Below are 10,049 nucleotides of genomic sequence, written 5' to 3'. Positions count from 1 at the left end.
TCTCAATGGAAAAATCTGGGAAATCTGGGAGAATGGGTCTCACCGTAGTTTTCACTATTATTAATTGGGTACTTGTAAAACAAATTCGCGTAATATAAATTGGTTACCTCTTTAACATGTTCGCATAAATTACAATGGCATCTTATTTTTCAGTGTACCATAATTAATCAGTACTGATTGTGAAACTGCAAACTTAAAACACAGCTAAAACTTAGATCTAAAGGTGCCTAGTAGTACTTCTGAAGGATGTTCTGATCGAATTTTTTTCATATCTAGTTTGACAGATTACAGCCTATAATTGCTGCTGCATCTGATCCTTCTCAATTTTCAATTCCTATTTCTAACCAAGAATGAGCTTCTTCTGCCTTGTCTTGAAAGCAGTGAATACGGTCTAAGAAATGTATAGTTGTATGCTTTATCTGTTGATTCTGTTCATCCTACAGAGCTAGAGAAATACAGTATGACCTACAAAACTGGAACACTGAACTGAAGTAATACCCATGACCAAAGGTCCAAATTCTTTTTTTGCTTGAAACATTACTGTACCAAAACATGATCGGATCTTTAAAAATTAATAATTCAAAATTTCTGCTAGTATTTAACCAAAACTAAATTCAATGGCTGGAGAGGTTATCTCAAAAAGAGAAAACTTGATAATATTGCTGATAAATGTGACGGAGTTCTTGTTTCTTCCCGACTCCCCTAAAAGACACGGTTCACCTTTCCCATTGTGCTCTTCAGGTATAAGCACCTTACCTGTATTTTCATTGCAAAACAAAGTACTTAGTATTTGTAACCACAAAAACTTGAAATAATAAAAAATCATTGTTTTTAGCTTCTATTATCCTCCTAATATAGGAGTAATTGCAGAGGACTTTAAGAACATGACAAAATTATTAACTCATATGATGATTGAAAAGCAATCCTTTTTATCTAGGACATTTCATGTGTGTCAGATGATCCTATAAAGACAGGAGACAACAACCCAGCCACATACATGGTTGTAATCACTAAAGAGTAAAACGGGAAAAAGCAAACGGTCAAACTAGTCATGAAAACCAACTTAAAAACCATGCTAGGAACAGCGCACATAAAAACAGAGTAATTATGGACTATTAGCATTGATTCGGTTCGAAATAAAATGCCTCTCTCTATCCCTGAGCTTGAGCTTTTAAGTCAAAGCATAGCAATATTAAGTATGGTGGAAACGAACTTATGTTTTGCCAATTGTTTTTCAATAATGATACGAGGAAGTTAACACTCAGTTGCACATTCTGGAAGATTTGTTTCTCCTCCATTCCAAGGTTCCCTACTGCAACACCCATGCAGAGTACCTTCTTTAATGGAAACTTGACCATGGCATTGGTTTCATTAACCTTCGACTCCAGAGACTCCTGATGGGTAACAAGAGTTGGAAATTTTCCTGTACATAACAGCTTCAGATGCAAGAAAAGCATGGTATTTCTTAGCAAGCTTCTTGACCAATTTCTTGTTCTTGTTAAGCCTCTTCAAACCCTCCACATCCATATGGTCTAAACCTATACTCTGAGCCTGCAGTTAACATCAATAAAAAGTTCACTCAATGTTAAACCGTAGAAACAATCTCATTAGTGCAGTCTGAATTGACGATCAAATAAAGTTCAGGGTTTTAAGCAAATAGGCACAAGCAGCACCAGCCAGCAAACTGAAGTTCCGACAACACGTGAATGTAATCAAATATGTCGGTCTCAAAGATGAACAACATGCTTAAAATAAAGTTCATGGTTGGAAGCAAATTGACACAAACAACAAAAACTCAAGTACCGGCAACATGTGAATGTATTCAAATAAGTCCGGAATTCTGGTCCCAAAGATGAACCCACATGCTTAAAATAATCAAAAGGTCTGGTTATGCAGACAATGTAACTCTTTAAAAGTTCAGTTTTGGAAGTTACACTACCTCTCCAACATGCTAAGCATCCCCAAGCATGCAAACCTTCATCTTAGGACGAGGGATATGTGGTAGCCTCACAAAACCACTGAAATGTTTGTCCTTTAGTAAGCACAATCCTAGCTTCCATCACCTGCTACATCGATTAAGTTGGAGTACATATATATATTACAGCTCTTTAGAACAAATTTAATGTTACAACTTTATAGAACAAATTTACCAATCCTTTAATTGAATGGAACTGTTACAGGCTAAAGTGCATCACTAATCATCCGAGTCAGTTGAGAGCATACAACTTTCCAATTTATATAAGCTGCTTGGAAGATGAACAATAAGGTCCCAGACAGTCAACAGATGAAACTAAGCACAGGAGATTAATGTCAATTAACAGAATGAAGCGTTTGTACAGTTGTTCAACTGCATCATCACCAGCTTTGCTAATCCATGGACCCCTCTAAATGAAGCTAAATAGTTCTCTTCAATTGCATCATACCAGCTACTTTCATTTCGCTAGTTGGACTACATACACTTTCACATATAGCCTAGTATGCTGGATCGTTTAAGTGTGTGAATGAGGTACCGGTGTCAAAAATTGCAGTAAAATCCAACAGGTCACTTAGATTTTTCCCCACAATTATGTCACACTAACTTCATAACGTGTTCGCCTGGGAATCAGTTTTATGTAAACAAAACACGGAACTATTCATTTAATGTATACAACTAGAGAAGAAACATGAAGGTTACTCACTGCGAGAGAATGAATGGAGTTTCATCTTGGTGTGAGCTGCCTTTCTCCCCAGGTTCCATAACTTGTTACAAGGTTCCGAACACAGCTAGTACAGTCTCCTTTCTTTACTTCCTGCACAGCAAATAGCTTAGGACAAAATAGTCCCATAGGTACACAAAGACAAAAGTTGAAGGGAACATCTAAACTGTCATCCTTCTTCGTAATCCTTGTCTTCCAATCTTACGATGTACGTCAACAGAACCTCAATACATTCCAATTATGTGACAACACTTACTAAGCCCAAACTGAGATTACACTATGAGTTGACCAAAATTTCAGCTAACCTTTGTTATTCCATCATAATTCCCTGGCAATAGATGTGAAGTTGCTTCTTTATCTTGATCCGGAGTCAAAACAACTGATTATTCGGCCTTTAGTGCAATCCATCTTTCACTTTTATTAACAACTTGCAATTCAGGGCCTACTGTATCTAGCATAACCTGCAGCAAGTGAACTGGCACATATGTAACACATTCAATTCAATACACTCAATAATCCATTTTGAATACTCAATCGTAGAATCACTACAAACATAAATTTAATCACTATCAAATAAATCAATTTTACTTTCTAAAAAAAAATTCCAACAACTAAAACCCAGTTCTAAAATTTATCAAGACCAAATAAAATATAGGTCTACATATCCAAAATTTAGAAAACACCCTAATTTTTTTTTGCCGTAATCTTCCCCCAAATTTCATATAACACAACCTGGAACATAACTAACTATCAATTCAAATACAAAAAGAGAACTCATAATCACTTACCTCATCAAAAGAATCGGCAAACCATGATTCATCAACACCAGAATCACCTCTGGTCAAATACCTCATGTTATGGTTCAAGACCTTCACAACTAACAGGAACTCAAACCAGCAAAGTAATAAGTTGTGGAGAACGAAACTGAGAGGTGAATTATAGAATAAGAACAAGGAAGAGAAGTTATAGAAGTTATAATTGTATTCATCATTATCTGAGTTACAAGACTCAAGTATATATAATACCATTGCTTGGTAAACAAGCCTTCTAGTTCATTCAATAACTACTTTTTAAGGAAACCAAACTAAATAAGGAAAAGCTAAGAAAGGGAAATACGTGTAGGAGGTGTGGAGTCACAACATCCCACCCTGCTTGAATTAAGACTTGACCTCAAGTCTGAAACTCTGGAAAACGTAGTAGGAGTTCATCAGCGTCCTCCCATGTGGCTTCTGTAGGAGCTCGATTTTTCCACTGAATGAGCCATTTTGTGCCAACAACATTACCCTTTTTATACATCTTACGACCCAAGATTGATTCAGGTTCCCATTTGTCATAGTCCACTGTAACATGTAGTTCAGTCTGAACAATGTCAGATGTGCCAAGTTTGAGTTTCAAAAGTGAAACATGAAACACAGGATGAATTTTACTGGTAGCAGGTAACTCCATTCTATAAGCTACGGTGCCAATCTTTTCAAGAATCTTAAATGGTCCATAAAACTTGGGTGAAAGCTTGGAAAAGGATGAAGTTGCAGCAGTTGTCTGACGGTACGGTTGCAGTCTCAGAAAAATCACGAACTGAAAAACTTCGTTCTGTTCTATGAGCATCAGCATAAGCTTTCATTCTGGATTGAGCATCTTGTAAGTTGGACTTCACAATCATCAAAACTTGATCTCTAGCTTGAAATACTACATCAACAGCATGTACAGTGGTAGAGTTAGAGATATATATCGAAATCGTAGGAGGAAGCCTGCTATAAACTGCCTGATAAGGACTCATCTTGATTGCAGTATGAAAGCTAGTATTATAGCACCATTCAGCCCACGATAACCATCTGATCCATTCACTAGGTTTAATACTAGCAAAACAACGTAAATAACACTCCAAAGTACGATTTGTAACCTCACTTAAACCATCAAACTGAGGATGATAGGCAGAACTTCGACAAAGTTGAGTGTGATGTAGGGAAAAAAAATCTTCCCAAAATTGACTCATAAAAAGTGAATCTCTGTCATTGGTGATGCTCTTAGGCATTCCATGCAAACGAACTATTTCTCGCACAAAAACCTCAGCCACAGTGTCAGCTGAATAAGGATGTATGAGTGGCACAAAATGTGCATATCTGGATAAACGATCCACCACAACTAAAATAGATGTCCTTTTATTTGATGGTGGTAATCCATTAATGAAATCCATAGATATATCCAACCAAATATCCTTAGGAATGGATAAAGGATGCAGTAGGCCTGGAGGAGATATTGATTCTGCCTTATTGCGTTGGCAAACGTCGCAAGAAGAAATATAGTCTTTAACTGTCTTCTTCATGCCATACCAATAAAATTTTTGTTGAAGACGCTTATAAGTACGTAAATATCCTGCATGTCCACCAATTGGAGTGGAATGAAACTCACTCAATAGTTTAGAGCACCATAAGGAAGTAGAGACAACAACGATTCGGTTTTTGTAACGAAGAATTCCCTCAGTATAATAGTAGTGTGGCAAACAATCTGGTTGCGCACGCAATTTTCCAATTATCAGGCTTAATGCAGCGTCATTATGACATTCCTGGACAATGTCAACAATGCCCGAAAAGATTGGAGAAGTAATTGCCAATAATTGACAATCATTAATACGAGATAAAGCATCAACCGCCGTATTTAAAACTCCAGACTTGTAAATTATCTCATAATCATAACCAAGCAACTTGGACAACCATTTCTGTTGTTCGATGGAAGAAATACGTTGTTCTAAGAAGAATTTGAGGCTCTTATGATCGGTGTAAATCTTAAAATGTCGACCAAGTAAGTAAGGTCGCCATTTATTAACCGCATTAACAATGGCCAACATCTCTTTATCATAAACTGAGAGATTGAGATTCTTACCTGAAAGAGCTTTACTGTAGTAAGTAACAGGCCTCTTTTCTTGAAGTAAAACCGCTCCCAAGCCATTTCCAGAAGCATCGCACTCCAAACAGAAAACTTTGGTAAAGTCTGGTAATGCCAAAACAGGTGTACTAGTTAAAGCTTGCTTAAGATGTATAAAAGCCGTAGTTGCCTCAGGAGTCCAGACAAAGGCATCCAACTTAAGAAGTTGTGTAAGTGGAGCACTGATCTTGCCATAGTTTCTGACAAACTTGCGGTAGTACCCATCTAATCCTAAAAAACCTCTCAAAGCTTTCACAGTATTAGGAATGGGCCAATTAGTGATGCAAGATATCTTATCCGAGTCTACAGAAACACCATCTGAAGAATCTCGATGACCCAAATAACTGATTGACTGTTGAGCAAATTCACACTTTTGCTTTTTGAGAAAAATTTGATGTGCTCGTAAAACCTCAAAGACCAAAGTAATATGGTGGAAATGTTCAGATTCAGACTTGCTGTAGATAAGTATGCCATCGAAAAATACCAACACAAATTTGCGAAGAAAAGGTCTGAGAATTTCATTCATCAAACTATGGAAAGTCGCAGGAGCATTAGACAATCCAAAAGGCATCACTAAAAATTCATAATGTCCGTAATGTGTGCGAAAAGCTGTCTTATGTATATCATCAGGATGTACACGAATTTGATGGTAACCAGATCGCATATCTATTTTGGAGAATATAACTGCACCACATAATTCATCCAGAAGTTCATCCACAATTGGAATGAGAAATCTATCCTTGACAGTAACCTTATTAAGAGCTCTGTAATCCACACACATACGCCAAGAACCATCCTTTTTTCGAACCAAGAGTATTGGAGAAGAAAATGGACTAGAACTAGTTCGAATCAAACCTGTATCTAAGAGTTCTTGAAACATCTTTTCAATTTCTTCCTTTTGAAAATAGGGGTATCTATAGGGTCTAACATTAACTGGTGCTGTATTAGGCAGTCAAGGAATACAATGATCATACTTTCTCGGAGGTGGCAAAGCAGTAGGTGAAGCAAAGAAATCAGAAAATCGTAAAAGCAATTCAGAAACTGCAGTGGGTACCTGAGAGTGAATTTCTGGAGTAGTCGGAGATGGCATCGATTGAAAGAAAAAACCATGTTGAGTATCTTGAAAGAACTTGTGCATGAAAGAGCCATCCAATAATAAAATGGAAGCAGAATTGTTGCCTACTAACATATGTTCTCGACCATTGGCAGTAAACTTCATCTGTAATTTATCAAAATCCCAAGAAATATTACCTAAGGTTCTCAGCCAGTCCACCCCAAGAACTTCCTCACAACCACTCAATTCTAGTAAGAAAAAATCAGTAGTGCACATGTAAGACTGTAATTCTAAGGAAACAGCAGAACAAAGTCCTTGCGTTCTTAAAATTCCTCCATTACCCACCAAAACATTCATATGATCAGCAACTGTCTTCTGGAGAACACCACATCGCTTAGCAACAGAAGGATGTAGGAAATTATGGGTTGATCCTGAATCAAGTAAAATAGTGAGTGTGTGACCAGCAATTCTACCAGTAAGACGCATAGTGTTTGGAAAAGAAGTGCCGGTGAAGGCATGGAATGAAATGGTGGGATCAGAATATATCTGATTTGCAGCCGCAAGAGTAATTATCTCGTCTGTAGGAGACGCAGGTGGATACTCATCATCTTCAACATGGACTTCTGGAGTCATATCTAAAATCAATAATCTAGAGTTCAGTGGATTTTCACACACATGTCCAGCTTTATATTGTTCATCACAATTGAAACATAGGCCTTGCTCACGTCGTATCCGTTGTTCCTCGAGAGATAAACGTTTAACGCCAGATGGAATGGTAGACTTCTTAAAAGTTGTATTAGCTGGATCAAAGGAAGGGGTTGAAGAAGGCGCCTGCCTGTAAGGATTTTGTCTTGCAATAGATTTGTAAAAAGATGGGTTAAACAGTAACACATCTTCTTGTTTAATAGCCTTTTGAAAAGCAATAGCCAATGTGGGTGGCTCAAAAATTTCCACAACAGATCGGATTTGTTTCTTGAGAGATCGAACAAAGAGGTCAACGACATAATCATCTGGTAAATCTGTAACAAAATTTAGAAGTTGTTCAAATTCTCTAATGTGATCACGCACCGACCTTGTTGCAGAATTTTGGACAACGCTAGACGTGGATTGGAAAACTTCTTATCAGCAAAACGTTCACGAACCAATGAACAAAAATGTGTCCATGTAGGATTAGTGAGCTTTGGTTGAATCCAGCGATACCAAGCATTAGCGTCGCCTTTGAACGAAGAAGTAGCAATATCAATTTTTACAACTTCAATTGTATGATGAAGCCTAAAATACTGATCTGCCTGAAATATCCAGCCAGCAGAATCCGTTCCATCAAAGATAGGAAACTTCAAGTTATTAGGTATTGGAGAACCAAGAATACCACTGCTAGCAGGGGTGCCGTGAGTGTTACCAGAAGGAACACTGCTGCCATGAGCACTATGCAGACCCGGAGAAGGGGTATTCAAAGGAAAACGTGTAAGCAAGATTGATTCCATATTACGAGTGACAGTATCAGCAATATTGGTGGTATCTTGTTTGTGTTGTTGCAGCAAAGTACTCATCTCTCGTCGATGTGCGGCTAAGATAGATTCCAAACTGGTATTATGAAAAGTTTGTGTTTTCTGAAGAAGTTCATCGATAACAAATTGGCGAGATTGATCTACCTTCTGAGAATTCTCAACAACAGTCTCCATAAAGTCATGAACGGAAGTATCCAGGGTTTGTATGGTAGATATAAGATGATTAACTTCATCCGTGAGTGTCATGATGCGGAAGCGTGAGAAAGAAAAATTTTTTTTGGGTATTTTGAGATAAAGACCTAACCAGCTCTGATGACAGATGTTATGGTTCAAGACCTTCACAACTAACAGGAACTCAAACCAGCAAAGTAATAAGTTGTAGAGAACGAAACTGAGAGGTGAATTAAGAGTGAATTATAGAATAAGAACAAGGAAGAGAAGTTATAGAAGTTATAATTGTATTCATCATTATCTGAGTTACAAGACTCAAGTATATATAATACCATTGCTTGGTAAACAAGCCTTCTAGTTCATTCAATAACTACTTTTTAAGGAAACCAAACTAAATAAAGAAAAGCTAAGAAAGGAAAATATGTGTAGGAGGTGTGGAGTCACAACACCTCACTACCTAATAAGAATCAATTCATAACAATCAAAATTAAGGTTTTTATCCTTAGGGTTCAATTCGAAAATAAGTAGCTTCACCGATAGTAAATCATACACATGCTTATTAGAAACATAATCACAAGTGAAATAAAAAAAGAAGTTTTAGATCACCTGGAGGATTCCCTTCCATGTCTGCTATTATTTTCACCCACCTGAGAAAATAAAGGAAAGGAGTAAAGTGACAAGGATAACATGATAGAAGAGAGGGAGATTGTTTACCCTATCAGCTGTGGTTGAGTTAACCATTTGGAGGGCTAAAACGTATTTTACATGCGATTCAGTATCAACCAGCTTTGAGCGATTTCACTCATTCCGTCAATATTAGTTGACTAATATGTTGTCCATCCGTAAGGCTTGACTCAAACCTTCGGATTTCGGTGAGGATTGCTCTAACAAAATCATATATTCAATACTGTCTCCGTAACTATTGTATAGGCGGAATTTTCATTTTTCCTTGTACCACTATATAGGCGGAGTCCAAATTTCAAAACGATATTTAACTTTTACTATATCCTTATTTATTTGCTTGGAAATCACCACAATTTAGTGCATGTCTCTAACATTGAGAATATAATTAAGGGTAAAATAGGAAAAACATATAAATTTATAAAATAAAATAAAAATCTTAATTTAATAGATTTTGACTATACAACCTGTATATGTGGTACGGAGGGAGTATAAAGCACTTAGAAGATCATATTAGTGTCTAAGTGGTGTATAATATCATTAATGTTTAAGTTGATTTCCATGACTTAGGTTTTGTGTTATTATCATCTCAACAGGTGTAGTTATGGGATTTTCCGCAACTACAAAGATTACCAAGTCTGCTGTCAAGAAGAAATGAAGCGAGCTTTTAAGTAGAGGGTATGTCTTTATTTCTTTACTAGGAGTCGGTTTTGTTTTTGGTTGTTTGGGTATCATTGCAGTTTTTTGTTTTGTTTCGTAGTTGTTTTATGTAGTTGATTTTTCTTTATAAACTTGCGTATGGTTTTGGGTTTTCAAGTTTCTGTTCACAACTTTCTACTTGCTTGAAACCCTTTACTTAGTTAATTGAAAATCGTATTTTCAAGTTATTGGATTGAAGCTTTATACTCTGCCGGTAATGCAGATTCTGTTCAGAATTTTCTTTCATATCTCTTAATATAGGTTCAAGTGTTCACCAGGCATCGCCATTGTTTTGCCACTTCTGTTGGGTGTAAATTC

At 36.8% G+C, this 10,049-nt stretch overlaps 1 pseudogene; it reads right to left on the bottom strand.

Moving 5' to 3' along the window:
• Positions 1 to 1,151: 1,151 nt before the first annotated feature.
• LOC113311795 lies at positions 1,152 to 3,550 on the bottom strand (annotated as a pseudogene).
• Positions 3,551 to 10,049: the final 6,499 nt, after the last annotated feature.

Source organism: Papaver somniferum, chromosome 9 (assembly GCF_003573695.1).
Source record: "Papaver somniferum cultivar HN1 chromosome 9, ASM357369v1, whole genome shotgun sequence".
In the NCBI taxonomy this organism is placed as follows: Eukaryota; Viridiplantae; Streptophyta; class Magnoliopsida; order Ranunculales; family Papaveraceae; genus Papaver; species Papaver somniferum.
The sequence above is the reverse complement of the archived record's forward strand: the minus strand, read 5'-3'. Positions and strand labels throughout refer to the sequence as shown.